At 43.0% G+C, this 19,900-nt stretch overlaps 1 non-coding gene across 1 annotated transcript; it reads left to right on the forward strand.

The window, feature by feature from the left end:
• Nucleotides 1-17,401: 17,401 nt before the first annotated feature.
• LOC113868215 lies at nt 17,402-17,508 on the forward strand. The gene has a single exon (XR_003505241.1). It is a non-coding gene; the product is annotated as a small nucleolar RNA R71 (small nucleolar RNA).
• Nucleotides 17,509-19,900: the final 2,392 nt, after the last annotated feature.

The raw sequence follows: 19,900 nt of genomic DNA on the forward strand, positions 1-19,900 counted from the left end.
TTTTGGTCCCCTTTTGCTTACCGGCAAAGGAAGACGTGCGAAACTCGTCTCAGGCCACTGAAACTCCTTGAATATCACTCCTAGGACTCAAAGGAAGGCTTTCTCACCACCTTCTCCCCTTTTGGCACTTTCTGGCGCTTTTGGACCCAAGTTCCAGTTTTGGTCTCTTTTGGTCCCCTTTTGCTTACCGGCAAAGGAAGACGTGCGAAACTCGTCTCAGGCCACTGAAACTCCTTGAATATCACTCCTAGGACTCAAAGGAAGGCTTTCTCACCACCTTCTCCCCTTTTGGCACTTTCTGGCGCTTTTGGACCCAAGTTCCAGTTTTGGTCTCTTTTGGTCCCCTTTTGCTTACCGGCAAAGGAAGACGTGCGAAACTCGTCTCAGGCCACTGAAACTCCTTGAATATCACTCTAGGACACAAAGGAAGGCTTTCTCACCACCTTCTCCCTTTTGGCACTTTCTGGCGCTTTTGGACCCAAGTTCCAGTTTTGGTCTCTTTTGGTCCCCTTTTGCTTACCGGCAAAGGAAGACGTGCGAAACTCGTCTCAGGCCACTGAAACTCCTTGAATATCACTCCTAGGACTCAAAGGAAGGCTTTCTCACCACCTTCTCCCCTTTTGGCACTTTCTGGCGCTTTTGGACCCAAGTTCCAGTTTTGGTCTCTTTTGGTCCCCTTTTGCTTACCGGCAAAGGAAGACGTGCGAAACTCGTCTCAGGCCACTGAAACTCCTTGAATATCACTCCTAGGACTCAAAGGAAGGCTTTCTCACCACCTTCTCCCCTTTTGGCACTTTCTGGCGCTTTTGGACCCAAGTTCCAGTTTTGGTCTCTTTTGGTCCCCTTTTGCTTACCGGCAAAGGAAGACGTGCGAAACTCGTCTCAGGCCACTGAAACTCCTTGAATATCACTCCTAGGACTCAAAGGAAGGCTTTCTCACCACCTTCTCCCCTTTTGGCACTTTCTGGCGCTTTTGGACCCAAGTTCCAGTTTTGGTCTCTTTTGGTCCCCTTTTGCTTACCGGCAAAGGAAGACGTGCGAAACTCGTCTCAGGCCACTGAAACTCCTTGAATATCACTCCTAGGACTCAAAGGAAGGCTTTCTCACCACCTTCTCCCCTTTTGGCACTTTCTGGCGCTTTTGGACCCAAGTTCCAGTTTTGGTCTCTTTTGGTCCCCTTTTGCTTACCGGCAAAGGAAGACGTGCGAAACTCGTCTCAGGCCACTGAAACTCCTTGAATATCACTCCTAGGACTCAAAGGAAGGCTTTCTCACCACCTTCTCCCCTTTTGGCACTTTCTGGCGCTTTTGGACCCAAGTTCCAGTTTTGGTCTCTTTTGGTCCCCTTTTGCTTACCGGCAAAGGAAGACGTGCGAAACTCGTCTCAGGCCACTGAAACTCCTTGAATATCACTCCTAGGACTCAAAGGAAGGCTTTCTCACCACCTTCTCCCCTTTTGGCACTTTCTGGCGCTTTTGGACCCAAGTTCCAGTTTTGGTCTCTTTTGGTCCCCTTTTGCTTACCGGCAAAGGAAGACGTGCGAAACTCGTCTCAGGCCACTGAAACTCCTTGAATATCACTCCTAGGACTCAAAGGAAGGCTTTCTCACCACCTTCTCCCCTTTTGGCACTTTCTGGAGCTTTTGGACCCAAGTTCCAGTTTTGGTCTCTTTTGGTCCCCTTTTGCTTACCGGCAAAGGAAGACGTGCGAAACTCGTCTCAGGCCACTGAAACTCCTTGAATATCACTCCTAGGACTCAAAGGAAGGCTTTCTCACCACCTTCTCCCCTTTTGGCACTTTCTGGAGCTTTTGGACCCAAGTTCCAGTTTTGGTCTCTTTTGGTCCCCTTTTGCTTACCGGCAAAGGAAGACGTGCGAAACTCGTCTCAGGCCACTGAAACTCCTTGAATATCACTCCTAGGACTCAAAGGAAGGCTTTCTCACCACCTTCTCCCCTTTTGGCACTTTCTGGGCTTTTGGACCCAAGTTCCAGTTTTGGTCTCTTTTGGTCCCCTTTTGCTTACCGGCAAAGGAAGACGTGCGAAACTCGTCTCAGGCCACTGAAACTCCTTGAATATCACTCCTAGGACTCAAAGGAAGGCTTTCTCACCACCTTCTCCCCTTTTGGCACTTTCTGGAGCTTTTGGACCCAAGTTCCAGTTTTGGTCTCTTTTGGTCCCCTTTTGCTTACCGGCAAAGGAAGACGTGCGAAACTCGTCTCAGGCCACTGAAACTCCTTGAATATCACTCCTAGGACTCAAAGGAAGGCTTTCTCACCACCTTCTCCCCTTTTGGCACTTTCTGGCGCTTTTGGACCCAAGTTCCAGTTTTGGTCTCTTTTGGTCCCCTTTTGCTTACCGGCAAAGGAAGACGTGCGAAACTCGTCTCAGGCCACTGAAACTCCTTGAATATCACTCCTAGGACTCAAAGGAAGGCTTTCTCACCACCTTCTCCCCTTTTGGCACTTTCTGGAGCTTTTGGACCCAAGTTCCAGTTTTGGTCTCTTTTGGTCCCCTTTTGCTTACCGGCAAAGGAAGACGTGCGAAACTCGTCTCAGGCCACTGAAACTCCTTGAATATCACTCCTAGGACTCAAAGGAAGGCTTTCTCACCACCTTCTCCCCTTTTGGCACTTTCTGGCGCTTTTGGACCCAAGTTCCAGTTTTGGTCTCTTTTGGTCCCCTTTTGCTTACCGGCAAAGGAAGACGTGCGAAACTCGTCTCAGGCCACTGAAACTCCTTGAATATCACTCCTAGGACTCAAAGGAAGGCTTTCTCACCACCTTCTCCCCTTTTGGCACTTTCTGGCGCTTTTGGACCCAAGTTCCAGTTTTGGTCTCTTTTGGTCCCCTTTTGCTTACCGGCAAAGGAAGACGTGCGAAACTCGTCTCAGGCCACTGAAACTCCTTGAATATCACTCCTAGGACTCAAAGGAAGGCTTTCTCACCACCTTCTCCCCTTTTGGCACTTTCTGGAGCTTTTGGACCCAAGTTCCAGTTTTGGTCTCTTTTGGTCCCCTTTTGCTTACCGGCAAAGGAAGACGTGCGAAACTCGTCTCAGGCCACTGAAACTCCTTGAATATCACTCCTAGGACTCAAAGGAAGGCTTTCTCACCACCTTCTCCCTTTTGGCACTTTCTGGCGCTTTTGGACCCAAGTTCCAGTTTTGGTCTCTTTTGGTCCCCTTTTGCTTACCGGCAAAGGAAGACGTGCGAAACTCGTCTCAGGCCACTGAAACTCCTTGAATATCACTCCTAGGACTCAAAGGAAGGCTTTCTCACCACCTTCTCCCCTTTTGGCACTTTCTGGAGCTTTTGGACCCAAGTTCCAGTTTTGGTCTCTTTTGGTCCCCTTTTGCTTACCGGCAAAGGAAGACGTGCGAAACTCGTCTCAGGCCACTGAAACTCCTTGAATATCACTCCTAGGACTCAAAGGAAGGCTTTCTCACCACCTTCTCCCTTTTGGCACTTTCTGGCGCTTTTGGACCCAAGTTCCAGTTTTGGTCTCTTTTGGTCCCCTTTTGCTTACCGGCAAAGGAAGACGTGCGAAACTCGTCTCAGGCCACTGAAACTCCTTGAATATCACTCCTAGGACTCAAAGGAAGGCTTTCTCACCACCTTCTCCCCTTTTGGCACTTTCTGGAGCTTTTGGACCCAAGTTCCAGTTTTGGTCTCTTTTGGTCCCCTTTTGCTTACCGGCAAAGGAAGACGTGCGAAACTCGTCTCAGGCCACTGAAACTCCTTGAATATCACTCCTAGGACTCAAAGGAAGGCTTTCTCACCACCTTCTCCCTTTTGGCACTTTCTGGCGCTTTTGGACCCAAGTTCCAGTTTTGGTCTCTTTTGGTCCCCTTTTGCTTACCGGCAAAGGAAGACGTGCGAAACTCGTCTCAGGCCACTGAAACTCCTTGAATATCACTCCTAGGACTCAAAGGAAGGCTTTCTCACCACCTTCTCCCTTTTGGCACTTTCTGGCGCTTTTGGACCCAAGTTCCAGTTTTGGTCTCTTTTGGTCCCCTTTTGCTTACCGGCAAAGGAAGACGTGCGAAACTCGTCTCAGGCCACTGAAACTCCTTGAATATCACTCCTAGGACTCAAAGGAAGGCTTTCTCACCACCTTCTCCCCTTTTGGCACTTTCTGGCGCTTTTGGACCCAAGTTCCAGTTTTGGTCTCTTTTGGTCCCCTTTTGCTTACCGGCAAAGGAAGACGTGCGAAACTCGTCTCAGGCCACTGAAACTCCTTGAATATCACTCCTAGGACTCAAAGGAAGGCTTTCTCACCACCTTCTCCCCTTTTGGCACTTTCTGGCGCTTTTGGACCCAAGTTCCAGTTTTGGTCTCTTTTGGTCCCCTTTTGCTTACCGGCAAAGGAAGACGTGCGAAACTCGTCTCAGGCCACTGAAACTCCTTGAATATCACTCCTAGGACTCAAAGGAAGGCTTTCTCACCACCTTCTCCCCTTTTGGCACTTTCTGGCGCTTTTGGACCCAAGTTCCAGTTTTGGTCTCTTTTGGTCCCCTTTTGCTTACCGGCAAAGGAAGACGTGCGAAACTCGTCTCAGGCCACTGAAACTCCTTGAATATCACTCCTAGGACTCAAAGGAAGGCTTTCTCACCACCTTCTCCCCTTTTGGCACTTTCTGGCGCTTTTGGACCCAAGTTCCAGTTTTGGTCTCTTTTGGTCCCCTTTTGCTTACCGGCAAAGGAAGACGTGCGAAACTCGTCTCAGGCCACTGAAACTCCTTGAATATCACTCCTAGGACTCAAAGGAAGGCTTTCTCACCACCTTCTCCCCTTTTGGCACTTTCTGGCGCTTTTGGACCCAAGTTCCAGTTTTGGTCTCTTTTGGTCCCCTTTTGCTTACCGGCAAAGGAAGACGTGCGAAACTCGTCTCAGGCCACTGAAACTCCTTGAATATCACTCCTAGGACTCAAAGGAAGGCTTTCTCACCACCTTCTCCCCTTTTGGCACTTTCTGGCGCTTTTGGACCCAAGTTCCAGTTTTGGTCTCTTTTGGTCCCCTTTTGCTTACCGGCAAAGGAAGACGTGCGAAACTCGTCTCAGGCCACTGAAACTCCTTGAATATCACTCCTAGGACTCAAAGGAAGGCTTTCTCACCACCTTCTCCCCTTTTGGCACTTTCTGGCGCTTTTGGACCCAAGTTCCAGTTTTGGTCTCTTTTGGTCCCCTTTTGCTTACCGGCAAAGGAAGACGTGCGAAACTCGTCTCAGGCCACTGAAACTCCTTGAATATCACTCCTAGGACTCAAAGGAAGGCTTTCTCACCACCTTCTCCCCTTTTGGCACTTTCTGGCGCTTTTGGACCCAAGTTCCAGTTTTGGTCTCTTTTGGTCCCCTTTTGCTTACCGGCAAAGGAAGACGTGCGAAACTCGTCTCAGGCCACTGAAACTCCTTGAATATCACTCCTAGGACTCAAAGGAAGGCTTTCTCACCACCTTCTCCCCTTTTGGCACTTTCTGGCGCTTTTGGACCCAAGTTCCAGTTTTGGTCTCTTTTGGTCCCCTTTTGCTTACCGGCAAAGGAAGACGTGCGAAACTCGTCTCAGGCCACTGAAACTCCTTGAATATCACTCCTAGGACTCAAAGGAAGGCTTTCTCACCACCTTCTCCCTTTTGGCACTTTCTGGCGCTTTTGGACCCAAGTTCCAGTTTTGGTCTCTTTTGGTCCCCTTTTGCTTACCGGCAAAGGAAGACGTGCGAAACTCGTCTCAGGCCACTGAAACTCCTTGAATATCACTCCTAGGACTCAAAGGAAGGCTTTCTCACCACCTTCTCCCCTTTTGGCACTTTCTGGCGCTTTTGGACCCAAGTTCCAGTTTTGGTCTCTTTTGGTCCCCTTTTGCTTACCGGCAAAGGAAGACGTGCGAAACTCGTCTCAGGCCACTGAAACTCCTTGAATATCACTCCTAGGACTCAAAGGAAGGCTTTCTCACCACCTTCTCCCCTTTTGGCACTTTCTGGCGCTTTTGGACCCAAGTTCCAGTTTTGGTCTCTTTTGGTCCCCTTTTGCTTACCGGCAAAGGAAGACGTGCGAAACTCGTCTCAGGCCACTGAAACTCCTTGAATATCACTCCTAGGACTCAAAGGAAGGCTTTCTCACCACCTTCTCCCCTTTTGGCACTTTCTGGCGCTTTTGGACCCAAGTTCCAGTTTTGGTCTCTTTTGGTCCCCTTTTGCTTACCGGCAAAGGAAGACGTGCGAAACTCGTCTCAGGCCACTGAAACTCCTTGAATATCACTCCTAGGACTCAAAGGAAGGCTTTCTCACCACCTTCTCCCCTTTTGGCACTTTCTGGCGCTTTTGGACCCAAGTTCCAGTTTTGGTCTCTTTTGGTCCCCTTTTGCTTACCGGCAAAGGAAGACGTGCGAAACTCGTCTCAGGCCACTGAAACTCCTTGAATATCACTCCTAGGACTCAAAGGAAGGCTTTCTCACCACCTTCTCCCCTTTTGGCACTTTCTGGCGCTTTTGGACCCAAGTTCCAGTTTTGGTCTCTTTTGGTCCCCTTTTGCTTACCGGCAAAGGAAGACGTGCGAAACTCGTCTCAGGCCACTGAAACTCCTTGAATATCACTCCTAGGACTCAAAGGAAGGCTTTCTCACCACCTTCTCCCCTTTTGGCACTTTCTGGCGCTTTTGGACCCAAGTTCCAGTTTTGGTCTCTTTTGGTCCCCTTTTGCTTACCGGCAAAGGAAGACGTGCGAAACTCGTCTCAGGCCACTGAAACTCCTTGAATATCACTCCTAGGACTCAAAGGAAGGCTTTCTCACCACCTTCTCCCCTTTTGGCACTTTCTGGCGCTTTTGGACCCAAGTTCCAGTTTTGGTCTCTTTTGGTCCCCTTTTGCTTACCGGCAAAGGAAGACGTGCGAAACTCGTCTCAGGCCACTGAAACTCCTTGAATATCACTCCTAGGACTCAAAGGAAGGCTTTCTCACCACCTTCTCCCCTTTTGGCACTTTCTGGCGCTTTTGGACCCAAGTTCCAGTTTTGGTCTCTTTTGGTCCCCTTTTGCTTACCGGCAAAGGAAGACGTGCGAAACTCGTCTCAGGCCACTGAAACTCCTTGAATATCACTCCTAGGACTCAAAGGAAGGCTTTCTCACCACCTTCTCCCCTTTTGGCACTTTCTGGCGCTTTTGGACCCAAGTTCCAGTTTTGGTCTCTTTTGGTCCCCTTTTGCTTACCGGCAAAGGAAGACGTGCGAAACTCGTCTCAGGCCACTGAAACTCCTTGAATATCACTCCTAGGACTCAAAGGAAGGCTTTCTCACCACCTTCTCCCCTTTTGGCACTTTCTGGCGCTTTTGGACCCAAGTTCCAGTTTTGGTCTCTTTTGGTCCCCTTTTGCTTACCGGCAAAGGAAGACGTGCGAAACTCGTCTCAGGCCACTGAAACTCCTTGAATATCACTCCTAGGACTCAAAGGAAGGCTTTCTCACCACCTTCTCCCCTTTTGGCACTTTCTGGCGCTTTTGGACCCAAGTTCCAGTTTTGGTCTCTTTTGGTCCCCTTTTGCTTACCGGCAAAGGAAGACGTGCGAAACTCGTCTCAGGCCACTGAAACTCCTTGAATATCACTCCTAGGACTCAAAGGAAGGCTTTCTCACCACCTTCTCCCCTTTTGGCACTTTCTGGAGCTTTTGGACCCAAGTTCCAGTTTTGGTCTCTTTTGGTCCCCTTTTGCTTACCGGCAAAGGAAGACGTGCGAAACTCGTCTCAGGCCACTGAAACTCCTTGAATATCACTCCTAGGACTCAAAGGAAGGCTTTCTCACCACCTTCTCCCCTTTTGGCACTTTCTGGCGCTTTTGGACCCAAGTTCCAGTTTTGGTCTCTTTTGGTCCCCTTTTGCTTACCGGCAAAGGAAGACGTGCGAAACTCGTCTCAGGCCACTGAAACTCCTTGAATATCACTCCTAGGACTCAAAGGAAGGCTTTCTCACCACCTTCTCCCTTTTGGCACTTTCTGGCGCTTTTGGACCCAAGTTCCAGTTTTGGTCTCTTTTGGTCCCCTTTTGCTTACCGGCAAAGGAAGACGTGCGAAACTCGTCTCAGGCCACTGAAACTCCTTGAATATCACTCCTAGGACTCAAAGGAAGGCTTTCTCACCACCTTCTCCCTTTTGGCACTTTCTGGCGCTTTTGGACCCAAGTTCCAGTTTTGGTCTCTTTTGGTCCCCTTTTGCTTACCGGCAAAGGAAGACGTGCGAAACTCGTCTCAGGCCACTGAAACTCCTTGAATATCACTCCTAGGACTCAAAGGAAGGCTTTCTCACCACCTTCTCCCCTTTTGGCACTTTCTGGAGCTTTTGGACCCAAGTTCCAGTTTTGGTCTCTTTTGGTCCCCTTTTGCTTACCGGCAAAGGAAGACGTGCGAAACTCGTCTCAGGCCACTGAAACTCCTTGAATATCACTCCTAGGACTCAAAGGAAGGCTTTCTCACCACCTTCTCCCCTTTTGGCACTTTCTGGCGCTTTTGGACCCAAGTTCCAGTTTTGGTCTCTTTTGGTCCCCTTTTGCTTACCGGCAAAGGAAGACGTGCGAAACTCGTCTCAGGCCACTGAAACTCCTTGAATATCACTCCTAGGACTCAAAGGAAGGCTTTCTCACCACCTTCTCCCCTTTTGGCACTTTCTGGCGCTTTTGGACCCAAGTTCCAGTTTTGGTCTCTTTTGGTCCCCTTTTGCTTACCGGCAAAGGAAGACGTGCGAAACTCGTCTCAGGCCACTGAAACTCCTTGAATATCACTCCTAGGACTCAAAGGAAGGCTTTCTCACCACCTTCTCCCCTTTTGGCACTTTCTGGCGCTTTTGGACCCAAGTTCCAGTTTTGGTCTCTTTTGGTCCCCTTTTGCTTACCGGCAAAGGAAGACGTGCGAAACTCGTCTCAGGCCACTGAAACTCCTTGAATATCACTCCTAGGACTCAAAGGAAGGCTTTCTCACCACCTTCTCCCCTTTTGGCACTTTCTGGCGCTTTTGGACCCAAGTTCCAGTTTTGGTCTCTTTTGGTCCCCTTTTGCTTACCGGCAAAGGAAGACGTGCGAAACTCGTCTCAGGCCACTGAAACTCCTTGAATATCACTCCTAGGACTCAAAGGAAGGCTTTCTCACCACCTTCTCCCCTTTTGGCACTTTCTGGAGCTTTTGGACCCAAGTTCCAGTTTTGGTCTCTTTTGGTCCCCTTTTGCTTACCGGCAAAGGAAGACGTGCGAAACTCGTCTCAGGCCACTGAAACTCCTTGAATATCACTCCTAGGACTCAAAGGAAGGCTTTCTCACCACCTTCTCCCCTTTTGGCACTTTCTGGCGCTTTTGGACCCAAGTTCCAGTTTTGGTCTCTTTTGGTCCCCTTTTGCTTACCGGCAAAGGAAGACGTGCGAAACTCGTCTCAGGCCACTGAAACTCCTTGAATATCACTCCTAGGACTCAAAGGAAGGCTTTCTCACCACCTTCTCCCCTTTTGGCACTTTCTGGCGCTTTTGGACCCAAGTTCCAGTTTTGGTCTCTTTTGGTCCCCTTTTGCTTACCGGCAAAGGAAGACGTGCGAAACTCGTCTCAGGCCACTGAAACTCCTTGAATATCACTCCTAGGACTCAAAGGAAGGCTTTCTCACCACCTTCTCTCCTTTTGGCACTTTCTGGAGCTTTTGGACCCATGAAAGAGTTCTACTCCAGACTTTAGCAAATGGTAGTAGGTTTTTGGTGGTGATGCACTTGGGTTTCTGGGCGAGGTTCAGCTGCCAAGTTGTGCCTGGCCTTCCAATTCTGTTCAGGATTTCAATATAATCCTTGTCTTGACTATTCTTAAAGTCAGTGAAGTCCATCTGCCCAGGTTGTCTTTCAGTGTAAATTTCCAACACTCGATTGATGTTGGCAGCAGTGAAATCCACCCTCATACCCTTGACCATTGTGTGAAATTTGGGAATTTGGTCTCCCTTGAACCGCATTGCATTTGCATAAAACTCCTGTGTAATTTCTCTCCAACCATTATCAGCCAAGGAGCAGAAGTTGTCCCATCCCCTTTTCTGAATTTCTTCTGAGTACTCAGGGTAGTTTCCTTCAGCAATTTCAAAGGCTCTATCTGGGACAATCTTCCTCCTCAGAATATTTGCCTTGAAATAATTTTTGTGAGCTATACTCCTGAACCTTGGATCATGATCAGTATAGGTAGAGGTAGAAGGAGCATTTCTTCTGATCGGCTGAGGTGGTGAAGAGTTTGCAGGTGTGGTTACACTTGGCTGAGGAGGGTCAGCGATTTCAATGGGTGAGGAAGGTGAGACACCATCAGTTCTTGCTCTTTTAGTGGTTGAATAATTCCTGGCTGTTCCAGCTTGCATATTCCTGATAGATCTCCTTCTTGGAGTGTTGCTGGCAGATCCAACTTGGTCTTCTTAGAAGGTCCAACTGGTGTATTTAAAGCAGTTCTGACCATTTTGAAGTGACTGCAAAAACAAGCAAGTAATTTGACAGTTTAAAATTCATGACACAGAATTGTGACAATATACATCTCTTTACTAGATAAATTCAATAAATCCATGTGCAGAATTCCAACTTGCAGTATGTATCTATTTACAATCAGTTGCTGTCATGAGAATGTAATCATATCAACACACAAGCACTATTGCAAATTACTAAGCAATCACAGTCAAAATTGGTTAAACCTTCAAATTTGTAGTTTAGAGTGCACACTCTCAATGCACATCAGGTTAACACAGAGATGCTATTATAGGTCATCAACATATTTTTTTTTTTTTACATGCTCTCTTAACTTTTCAGATATACCAGAACTTAGGTACAAAATTAATCAAACCATATTCAGGGGATTTTAAACTGGCCTTCATAATTTGTAAACTCAAAGTTCACAATTTCACCAAGAATGCAGAAAAAGAATCAAAATTTTCAACCAAATTCAACTACTAATGGTTCCTAAAAGAAATTTTCTTCTGTCAGTAAAATTCATCCAGAATATTGCCTATTGTTTCTTTGAATCACATACAATTAGGACAGTGCACTCATTCATTATCATCAAAGACTAAATATCAGCTTAATGTAGGACTTATCAATATGGTATCTGTACAATCATGCAGTGCAATATACAACAGTAACTCATTCCATACAACTCAGTTCAGACATCAACATTCAAATATTGCATGCAAGGAGTATTTTCGTTGATGGCAACTGGAGTATTTCTATTTCTTTCAAAGTCATGTTCAGATTTTTTGCATAATGCAGATGTAAATATGTTAACAGAGGAGATTGAATGACTTTGAAAACCTATTCACAGTATTTAAAGTTCCTTATATCAATTACGCTCAAGATATTTCCCCATTTGCCATTTTTGACATTTTTCCAGAGTTGCAGCAAAGAAAAACCCTAAATACAATTTCAGAGAATGAAGAGAACGTACCTGGAGCTTCAAAAATGTGAATGACAATGAAAAAGAGGGAGAAATTGCTTGCTGGTTGCTTCACGAAAGATTGAAAGTCAGAGAAATTCAGAGGGAAATGGGATTTAGGTTTAAATGGATGTGAGCGTGGTTCCTTTATATGGAATTTGGGGTCACGCGTGTGCACGTGCCCACTTTTTAAGTGAGAAGTGAACGTTCCCTTGTGAATAAAATTCTGCGTTGTCACTCTTGTCGAACAGAGTGAGTGTTCCAGAGAACTTGAAAATTTTGAATGCAATGCGCGTTATCACTATTGCTGGGAAAAGTGATAACGCGCAAGCTTATTGCTTGAGCGTAGGTACTTTTATCAGTAAAAGGAGTAACGCGCTATGAAATATTCTATACTTACCTGCGCGTGATCACTCTTGACAAGGAAAGGAAGTGATCCAGAGAGTGTGTTTTTCTCATCTGCCTCTGCGTTATCACTCTCATCAGCGAGAGTGATTGTTCCAGAGGAGAAATCTCAGAATTCCATCTCTGCTTGATTGCTTTCCTGCAAAAGAGTGATTCCTTTCATCAATCCAAGTTCTCCAAACTTTAATTGGCTCACTTAACAAATCATAATCATTCCAATACACACTCACCATATAAAATACCTATTTCCCTCATCATGTTCACCTTTAATTACATATGCAACATTCATCCAAGGCTGAATTCTGCAGAATTTCTACTTAACATATTCACAATGCAATTCTGACTTTTCCATAACACATTATAGTGTGAAGTCCAATTGCATTTATCAGATTCGCTACAAATGACAGATTTAACATGCTTCAAAATTTACCTTTTGCATCAAATTTACAGAATATGATGAGTATGATGCATAACTTTGTATTTTTTAGAGAATTTGCAGAATTTGATAACTATTATTCAGACTGTACAAGAACTTTAAACATTCTAATTAATTCCAATCTGCATTCTTGTTTCAGCCACCAGATTTATTCCAAACATCAAATTCAGCAAGGTAACCAAGATGAAAAGTGCAGACTTTTGACTTCTTATGAACACTGTTAATTCAAAATTAATGCAGAAAAGTTAATTTGGGTTAGAAATGTGAGTTGCCTCTCACAAAGCGCTTCTTTAATGTCACTAGCTTGACATTAGTTGTTCCTCACTCAAGAGGAACCAATTTCAAGCACACTTGGACTTTCTCAATCTGACCTCCATGATAGATTTTTAGTCTTTGTCCATTCACCTTGAACTCTCTCCCATCCTTTGGATCTGCTATTTGTACAGCACCATATGGAAATACTTCTTTCACCACAAAAGGTCCAGACCACTTAGATTTTAATTTCCCTGAAAACAATCTCAACCTTGAATTAAAAAGCAAAACAGACTGCTCAGGTTTTATATCTCTTTTTAGAATAAACTTGTCATGCAGCTTTTTGGTCCTTTCCTTATACATTTTGGCATTTTCATATGCATTGAGTCTAAACTCGTCTAATTCATGCAGCTGTAACAATCTTTTATTTCCTGCACTCACTTGATCAAAATTCAACCATTTCACAGCCGAAAAAGCTTTATGTTCTAGTTCCACTGGTAAATGGCAGGCTTTTCCATATACTAATTGATAAGGAGACATGCCAATTGGTGTCTTGAAAGTTGTCCTGTATGCCCACAAAGCATCATCCACTTTCTTAGACCAGTCCTTCCTTGAACTACTAACTATTTTCTCCAAAATCTGTTTTATTTCTCTGTTGGAAACCTCCACTTGACCACTTGTTTGAGGGTGATAGGGTGTAGCTATTCTATGCTTTACTCCATACTTCTCTAGGACTGATTCTAGATATTTGTTGCAGAAATGGCTTCCTCCATCACTTATCAGAATTCTGGGCACTCCAAATCTTGAAAAAATGTTCTTTTTGATAAATGCAATAACAGTCTTAGCATCATTGGTTCTGGTAGGAATTGCTTCCACCTATTTGGACACATAGTCCACTGCTACAAGCATGTACTCATTCGAGAATGAGATAGGGAAAGGACCCATGAAGTCTATTCCCCACATGTCAAACAATTCTACTTCAAGTATATTTTGTAATGGCATCTCATGTTTTCTAGATATATTCCCCATTCTTTGGCATCTATCACACCTTTCCACATAGTTCTTAGCATCTTTGAACAAAGTTGGCCAGAAAAGACCAGATTGCAAAACTTTTGCTGTTGTTCTTGAACTTCCATGATGTCCTCCATATTCTGAACTGTGGCAATGCCACAAAACATCTTGCTGCTCTTCCTCTGGTATACACCTTCTCAGCAATCCATCTATTCCAATTTTGAACAGTAGTGGATCTTCCCAAACATAATATTTGCTATCATGGAAGAATTTTTTTCTCTGCTGCCAATTCATCCAATTTGGAACATGGTGTGTAGCTTTAAAGTTGGCTATATCAGCAAACCAGGGCTGTGATTCAATCTTGAATAGGCTTTCATCTGGAAATTCTTCTTTAATTTGTTCCACTCCAAATGGTATGACTTCAAGTGGTAATCTTGACAAGTGGTCAGCAACACTGTTTTCTTTCCCTTTTTTGTCTTTGATCTTTAGCTCAAATTCTTAGAGGAGTAGAATCCATCTTAATAATCTGGGCTTTGCATCCTGTTTTGTCAAAAGATATTTAAGAGCAGCATGATCAGTGTATACAATCACTTTTGAACCCATTAAATATGATCTGAACTTATCAAAAGCATGTACAACAGCTAAAAGTTCTTTTTCTGTTGTTGTGTAATTCACTTGTGCAGGATTTAACACTTTGCTTGAATAATAGATAGCATGTAATTTCCTATCTTTCCTCTGTCCTAAAACAGCACCCACTGCACTATCACTTGCATCACACATGAGTTCAAAAGGTAATTTCCAATCTGGTTTTGCAAGAATAGGTGCAGAAATCAGTTTCTCTTTTAAAACAGAAAATGCATGCAAATAATTATCATCAAATATGAAATCTGCATCTTTTACAAGTAAATTACTCAAGGGTTTAGCAATCTTGGAAAAATCTTTTATGAATCTTCTATAAAAACCAGCATGTCCTAAAAAACTTCTAACTCCCTTAACATTGACAGGTGGAGGCAATTTACTAATGACTTCTATTTTAGCTTGGTCCACCTCCATTCCTTTCTCTGAAATTTTGTGGCCAAGGACAATGTCTTCTTGTACCATGAAATGGCACTTCTCCCAATTTAACACAAGGTTAGTATCTTGACATCTCTGCAAAACAGTGGATAGATTAGCTAAACAATCATCAAAAGAATCACCAAAAACAGAGAAATCGTCCATGAACACTTCTATAATGTTTTCTACCATATCAGAAAAAATAGAAAGCATGCATCTTTGGAAAGTGGCAGGGGCATTACACAAACCAAATGGCATTCTCCTATATGCAAAGACTCCAAATGGACATGTAAATGCAGTTTTCTCTTGATCTAAAGGATCTACAGCTATTTGATTATATCCTGAATACCCATCAAGAAAACAATAAAATGAATGTCCAGCAAGTCTTTCTAACATTTGATCTGCAAATGGTAGTGGAAAATGGTCTTTTCTAGTTGCATCATTTAATTTTCTATAGTCTATGCACATTCTCCATCCAGTCACATCCTAGTAGGGACAAGTTCATTCTTTTCATTAGGTACCACTGTCATACCACCTTTCTTTGGAACAACTTGGACTGGACTTACCCAATTGCTGTCAGAAATTGGGTATATTATTCCTGCATCTAACAGCTTTATGACCTCTTTTTTAACTACCTCTTTCATGGCTGGGTTTAACCTCCTTTGTGGCTGCACAACAGGTTTGAAATTCTCTTCAAATAAAATTCTGTGCTTACAAAATGAAGGATTTATACCTTTCAGGTCTGCAATACTCTAGCCAATTGCAGATTTGTGTTCTCTCAAAATTCTGAGCAATTTTTCCTCTTGTTCTTCCTTAAGTTCATTATTGATGATGACTGGATTTTCATGATTCTCATCCAGAAATGCATACCGCAAGTGTGAAGGGAGTTGTTTCAGTTCTAACCTTTGCTTTTCTTCTTCTTTAGCATCCTTTTTCAGCTCTTCTTTCACTATATTTTCTGCAGGTTTTTCAATTGGCAGAGCTTCTAGTTGCTGCTGCACTTCCATGATATCTTCTTCATTCAGAGTTTCAGATTTGTCATTCCCTGCAGATATTATCTCTTCTAACACAGCAATTTCATCAAATTCTTTCATATAATGTTGTGTAATGAAAGTATCCTGTATATCTATCTTCATACATGTATTATCTTCAACTGGATATTTTAAAGCTTCAAACACATTAAATATTACCTTCTCATCTTGAACTCGAAGCATAAGTTCACCTTTTTGCACATCTATTAAAGCTCTTCAAGTTGCAAGAAATGGCCTCCCTAGGATCAAAGGAATGTTAGAATCCACCTCCATGTCCAGAATTACAAAATCTGCAGGAAAAATGAACTTATCAACTTTCACTAATAAATCTTCAACAACTCCATATGGATAAGTGTATGATCTATCAGCTAGTTGCAGTGTAATGTTGGTAGGCTTCACTTCCTCTATTCCAAGTTTCTGCAGAACAGCTAATGGCATCAGATTTATGCTTGCTCCCAAGTCACACAATGCTCTTCCCACAGTGCAGTTTCCTATTTCACAAGGAATGCTAAATGATCCAGGATCTTTCAACTTTTGAGGAAGCTTTCTCTTGAGAATGGCACTGCACTGCTCTGTCAAAGGTACTGTTTTGTCATGCTCTAGCTTCCTTTTTCTGGAAAGTAGTTCTTTCATGAACTTTGCATATGAAGGCATTTGCTCCAAAGCTTCTGCAAAAGGAATGTTAATTTGTAATTTCTTAAAGACATTCATAAACCTTTCAAATTGTTCCTCTTGTTTAGGATTTTGGACTCTTTGAGGATAGGGTAGCCTCTTGTATTTTTCTGGGTCTATTGGCTTACAAGCTTCCTCAAAGAGTTGCTTTTTGGTTTTCCTTTCAGAATTCATAGGAACTTTTTCTTTTTCTTCTGAATGGTCTTTCTTCAATAGCTTAAAATTTCCTTGTTGCAGATCTTGTTCAATGTTTCTTTCTACTACATCATTCACTTTCTTTTCTGCTAGTTTAGGGCTTGCAACTACAGCTCCACTCCTTGTAGTTATGGCTTGACATTGCTTTTTAGGATTGACTACTGTATTGCTTGGAAATCTTCCTTCATCCCTGCTGGATAATTGTTCAGCTAATTGTCCGATCTGTGTTTCTAGTTTTTTCATGGAGGCTTCTTGGTTTTTGAAGCTTGTTTGAGTCACCTTCATGAATTGCATCATAGTCTCTTCCATCTCAGTCAACCTCTCATTCATAGGTCTGGAAAATTTCTGATTTCCTTGAGGTTGAGTGGATGAATTCCTCTGAAAATAAGGCTGTTGTGTTGCTGGACCTGCATTAGAAAAAGGCAAATTTGAATTAGAATTCTTTGCAACAGAATATTGATTATTCCAATTAGAATACTGCTGAGTTCTATTATTCGAAAATTGAAATCCAGGGGGATATGATGGCTGTTGTCTCTGAAAATTATTCATATAATTCACTTGCTCTTGTGGTTCACTTGTGGATGCCTCACATGCACCATTTGCATGGTTTCCTCCACAAAAATCACAACTTAGCTGACTGGCAGGCATACTCCCTGTTTGCAGATTGTTGATTTGTTGTGTTAAGGCAGCTAATTGTTCTGAAAACATTTGATTTTGTAGCTGATTTTGTGCAAGAAAAGTTTCCAGAACTTTAGCTTCATGACCAGAGTTTCTTCCTTGATTCCTTGAGTTTGAATTCTGATACATTGAAGATGCCATCATGTCAATAATCCTTTGAGCTTCTTCCAAGGACTTTGTATTTAATGAACCTCCAGCAGCAGCATCAACCATTGTTCTTGTTACTGCATTCATCCCATTATAAAAAGTCTCTAATTGCATCCAATCTGGAATACAATGATGTGGACACCTTCTAAGCAATTCTTTGTATCTTTCCCAAGCTTCATACAATGATTCTCCTTCTTGCTGCACAAAGGATGTAATTTCTCCTCTCAACTTAGCAGCTTTGGATGGAGGGAAGTACTTGGTTAAAAACTTATTCACAAGTTCTGTCCAGGTTGTGATGCTTCCTTGTGGTTGAGCTTGTAACCAGCATTTTGCTCTATCTCTCAAGGAAAAAGGAAATAGTCTTAGTCTGATGGCTTCTTCACTAACCCCATTTATTCTTATAGTGTCACATAGCTGTAGAAAATTTGAAATATGTAAGTTAGGATCATCAGAATTTCCACCAGAAAACTGATCTTGTTGGACTAAGTGTAATAAAGCAGGTTTAATCTCAAAATGGTTGGCTTGAATAGTTGGCCTGATTATAAAAGAGTTAAAACCTTGCATGTTAGGAATTGCATAGTCCCCTAATGTTCTAATTCTATTTTGTTCTGCCATCCCTATTTCTGAATTTAGTTGTCTCAAAGATGTAGGTGTTCTTTTCACTCTAGGATTACTCTGAGATTCTGGAGAATGGACAGCTTCTAACTCACTATCACTCCCTATGGCTTTTTCTGCTCTAGACTCTTTTCTCAATCTTCTTAAGGTTATGTCTATGTCAGGATCAAAGACTAGAGTTGATTTGTTTTTGTTTTTGCCACGCATATACAATTCAAAATGAAGCAAAAGTAAACTACACGTTAGTATTCAGAACTGCACCCAAGAATTATGCAACAAATATCAGTAAAAATAATTGAAACACAAGTTTAAAAGTTGCAGAATTATGCAGAATGGACAAAATGTCTAACTACAGACTACTACTACAGAAATTCAGAGAACAAAATACTCAATCTAGCTATTCTTATGTTACTAATGATATTGAAACTCTAATTTCCCCGGCAACGGCGCCAAAAACTTGTTGTTCGCAATCTAACACTAGCAAGTGCACTAGGATTGCAGCAAGTGATGAGTAAATTTAAGATCAGAATATCGTCTCCACAGGGAATTTAGATTTCAAGTACCACTTCACAGAATTATAACTATTTGAGCCATACGAATTTTGGAAGGAGATTTGTAACATATAACAGCAATAAACCAAAGCAATTAAAGCAAAGAACTTGCAGAGAAACAGAGTATAAGATTTATGATGAAATGAAATAGCAATGAAAGATAGTTAGGAATTTACTTCACAAGAATATCAATATCAATCCAATTAAATCCTCTGAACATTCAAGCAATTGAATAATTGACAATCAGTTTCACATATATCTAGCCAAAGGTTAATTCCTTAACTCATTGACCCTAACAATCCACTAAACCTCCCTAATCCCTTAGGTGAGATTCAATTTCAGGTTGCATTAAGAATTAGAACTATAAGATTGCAGAATTAGGTCTCCTTATCCCTAAGAAATCCCTAAACTCTGGTTGCCAATTCAGATCAGAGCAAACAATCCAATTCCCATTGGTAAAGATTCCTCTTGATTAATCAAATGAATTTTCATTCAGAGATTGCATGAAAAGCAGAATTAACAACTCAATTAATCCAAGAACTTAAAGTTCAGAAGATAAAGTTGAATCAATACATCAATTCGAGTTCCATAAACCCCTAACTATGGGAAATTAAGCACACATTGCAACAAAAACAGAGAAAGAAGAAGAAGAAGATGAAGAAGAATGCAGAGCAGCCATGGCCACGAGCTCCAATCCGATCCCTCTTCTTGGAGCTTCAAGCTTCAACCCCAGTCTTCTCTCCACTCTCTCTCAACGAGAATCTAACTAACAAAACAGAAAATGAGCAACCGACCCCGGTTTTCGCGCTTCAATCATGTATATATAGAAACCCCACTTCTGCGTGTTGTCACTTTTCTTCACAAGAGTAACCACGCAGAAGCTTTATGTAGTGCGCGTGTTCACTTTCAAAAGCAAGAGTAACCACGCGCAACTTGCAGAGTTGAAGGCTTCTCTGGAACATTCACTTTTATTCAGAATAGTGGCAAAGCAGGAGGTCAAGGGCTGCGCGTGATCACTTTCGTGAGTAATAGTAACCACGCGCAAGCTGTCCTGATACAAGTGCCTCTGGAACGCTCACTTTCGCTGGCGAGAGTGACAACGCGCAGCACCTCAGGAATAGAGTCTTCTCTGGAACGTTCACTTTCGCTGGCGAAAGTGATAACGCACACTGGCAACGCTCACTCTTATAACTAAAAGTGATTACGCACAGGCTCCTCTTCTCATTTAGGCTCTGGAATGATCACTTTCACTAACAATAGTGATCACGCCCAGCCTACATCCCATAATTCTTGTATTTTGAAGTCCAACATTGCCGTTCTTCCTCTTCCTTTCCATTGATGATCCATTTCCATGACTTTTGCTCAGCTTATTCCTTCAAAACAAGATAAATTCCTTAAGAACTAAGCATAAATTCTACAAATGCAAAAATAACTACAAATTGAATTAAAACTTTCAA

This window comes from Abrus precatorius, unplaced genomic scaffold (genome assembly GCF_003935025.1).
Source record: "Abrus precatorius isolate BTA unplaced genomic scaffold, Abrus_2018 Scaffold5, whole genome shotgun sequence".
In the NCBI taxonomy this organism is placed as follows: Eukaryota; Viridiplantae; Streptophyta; class Magnoliopsida; order Fabales; family Fabaceae; genus Abrus; species Abrus precatorius.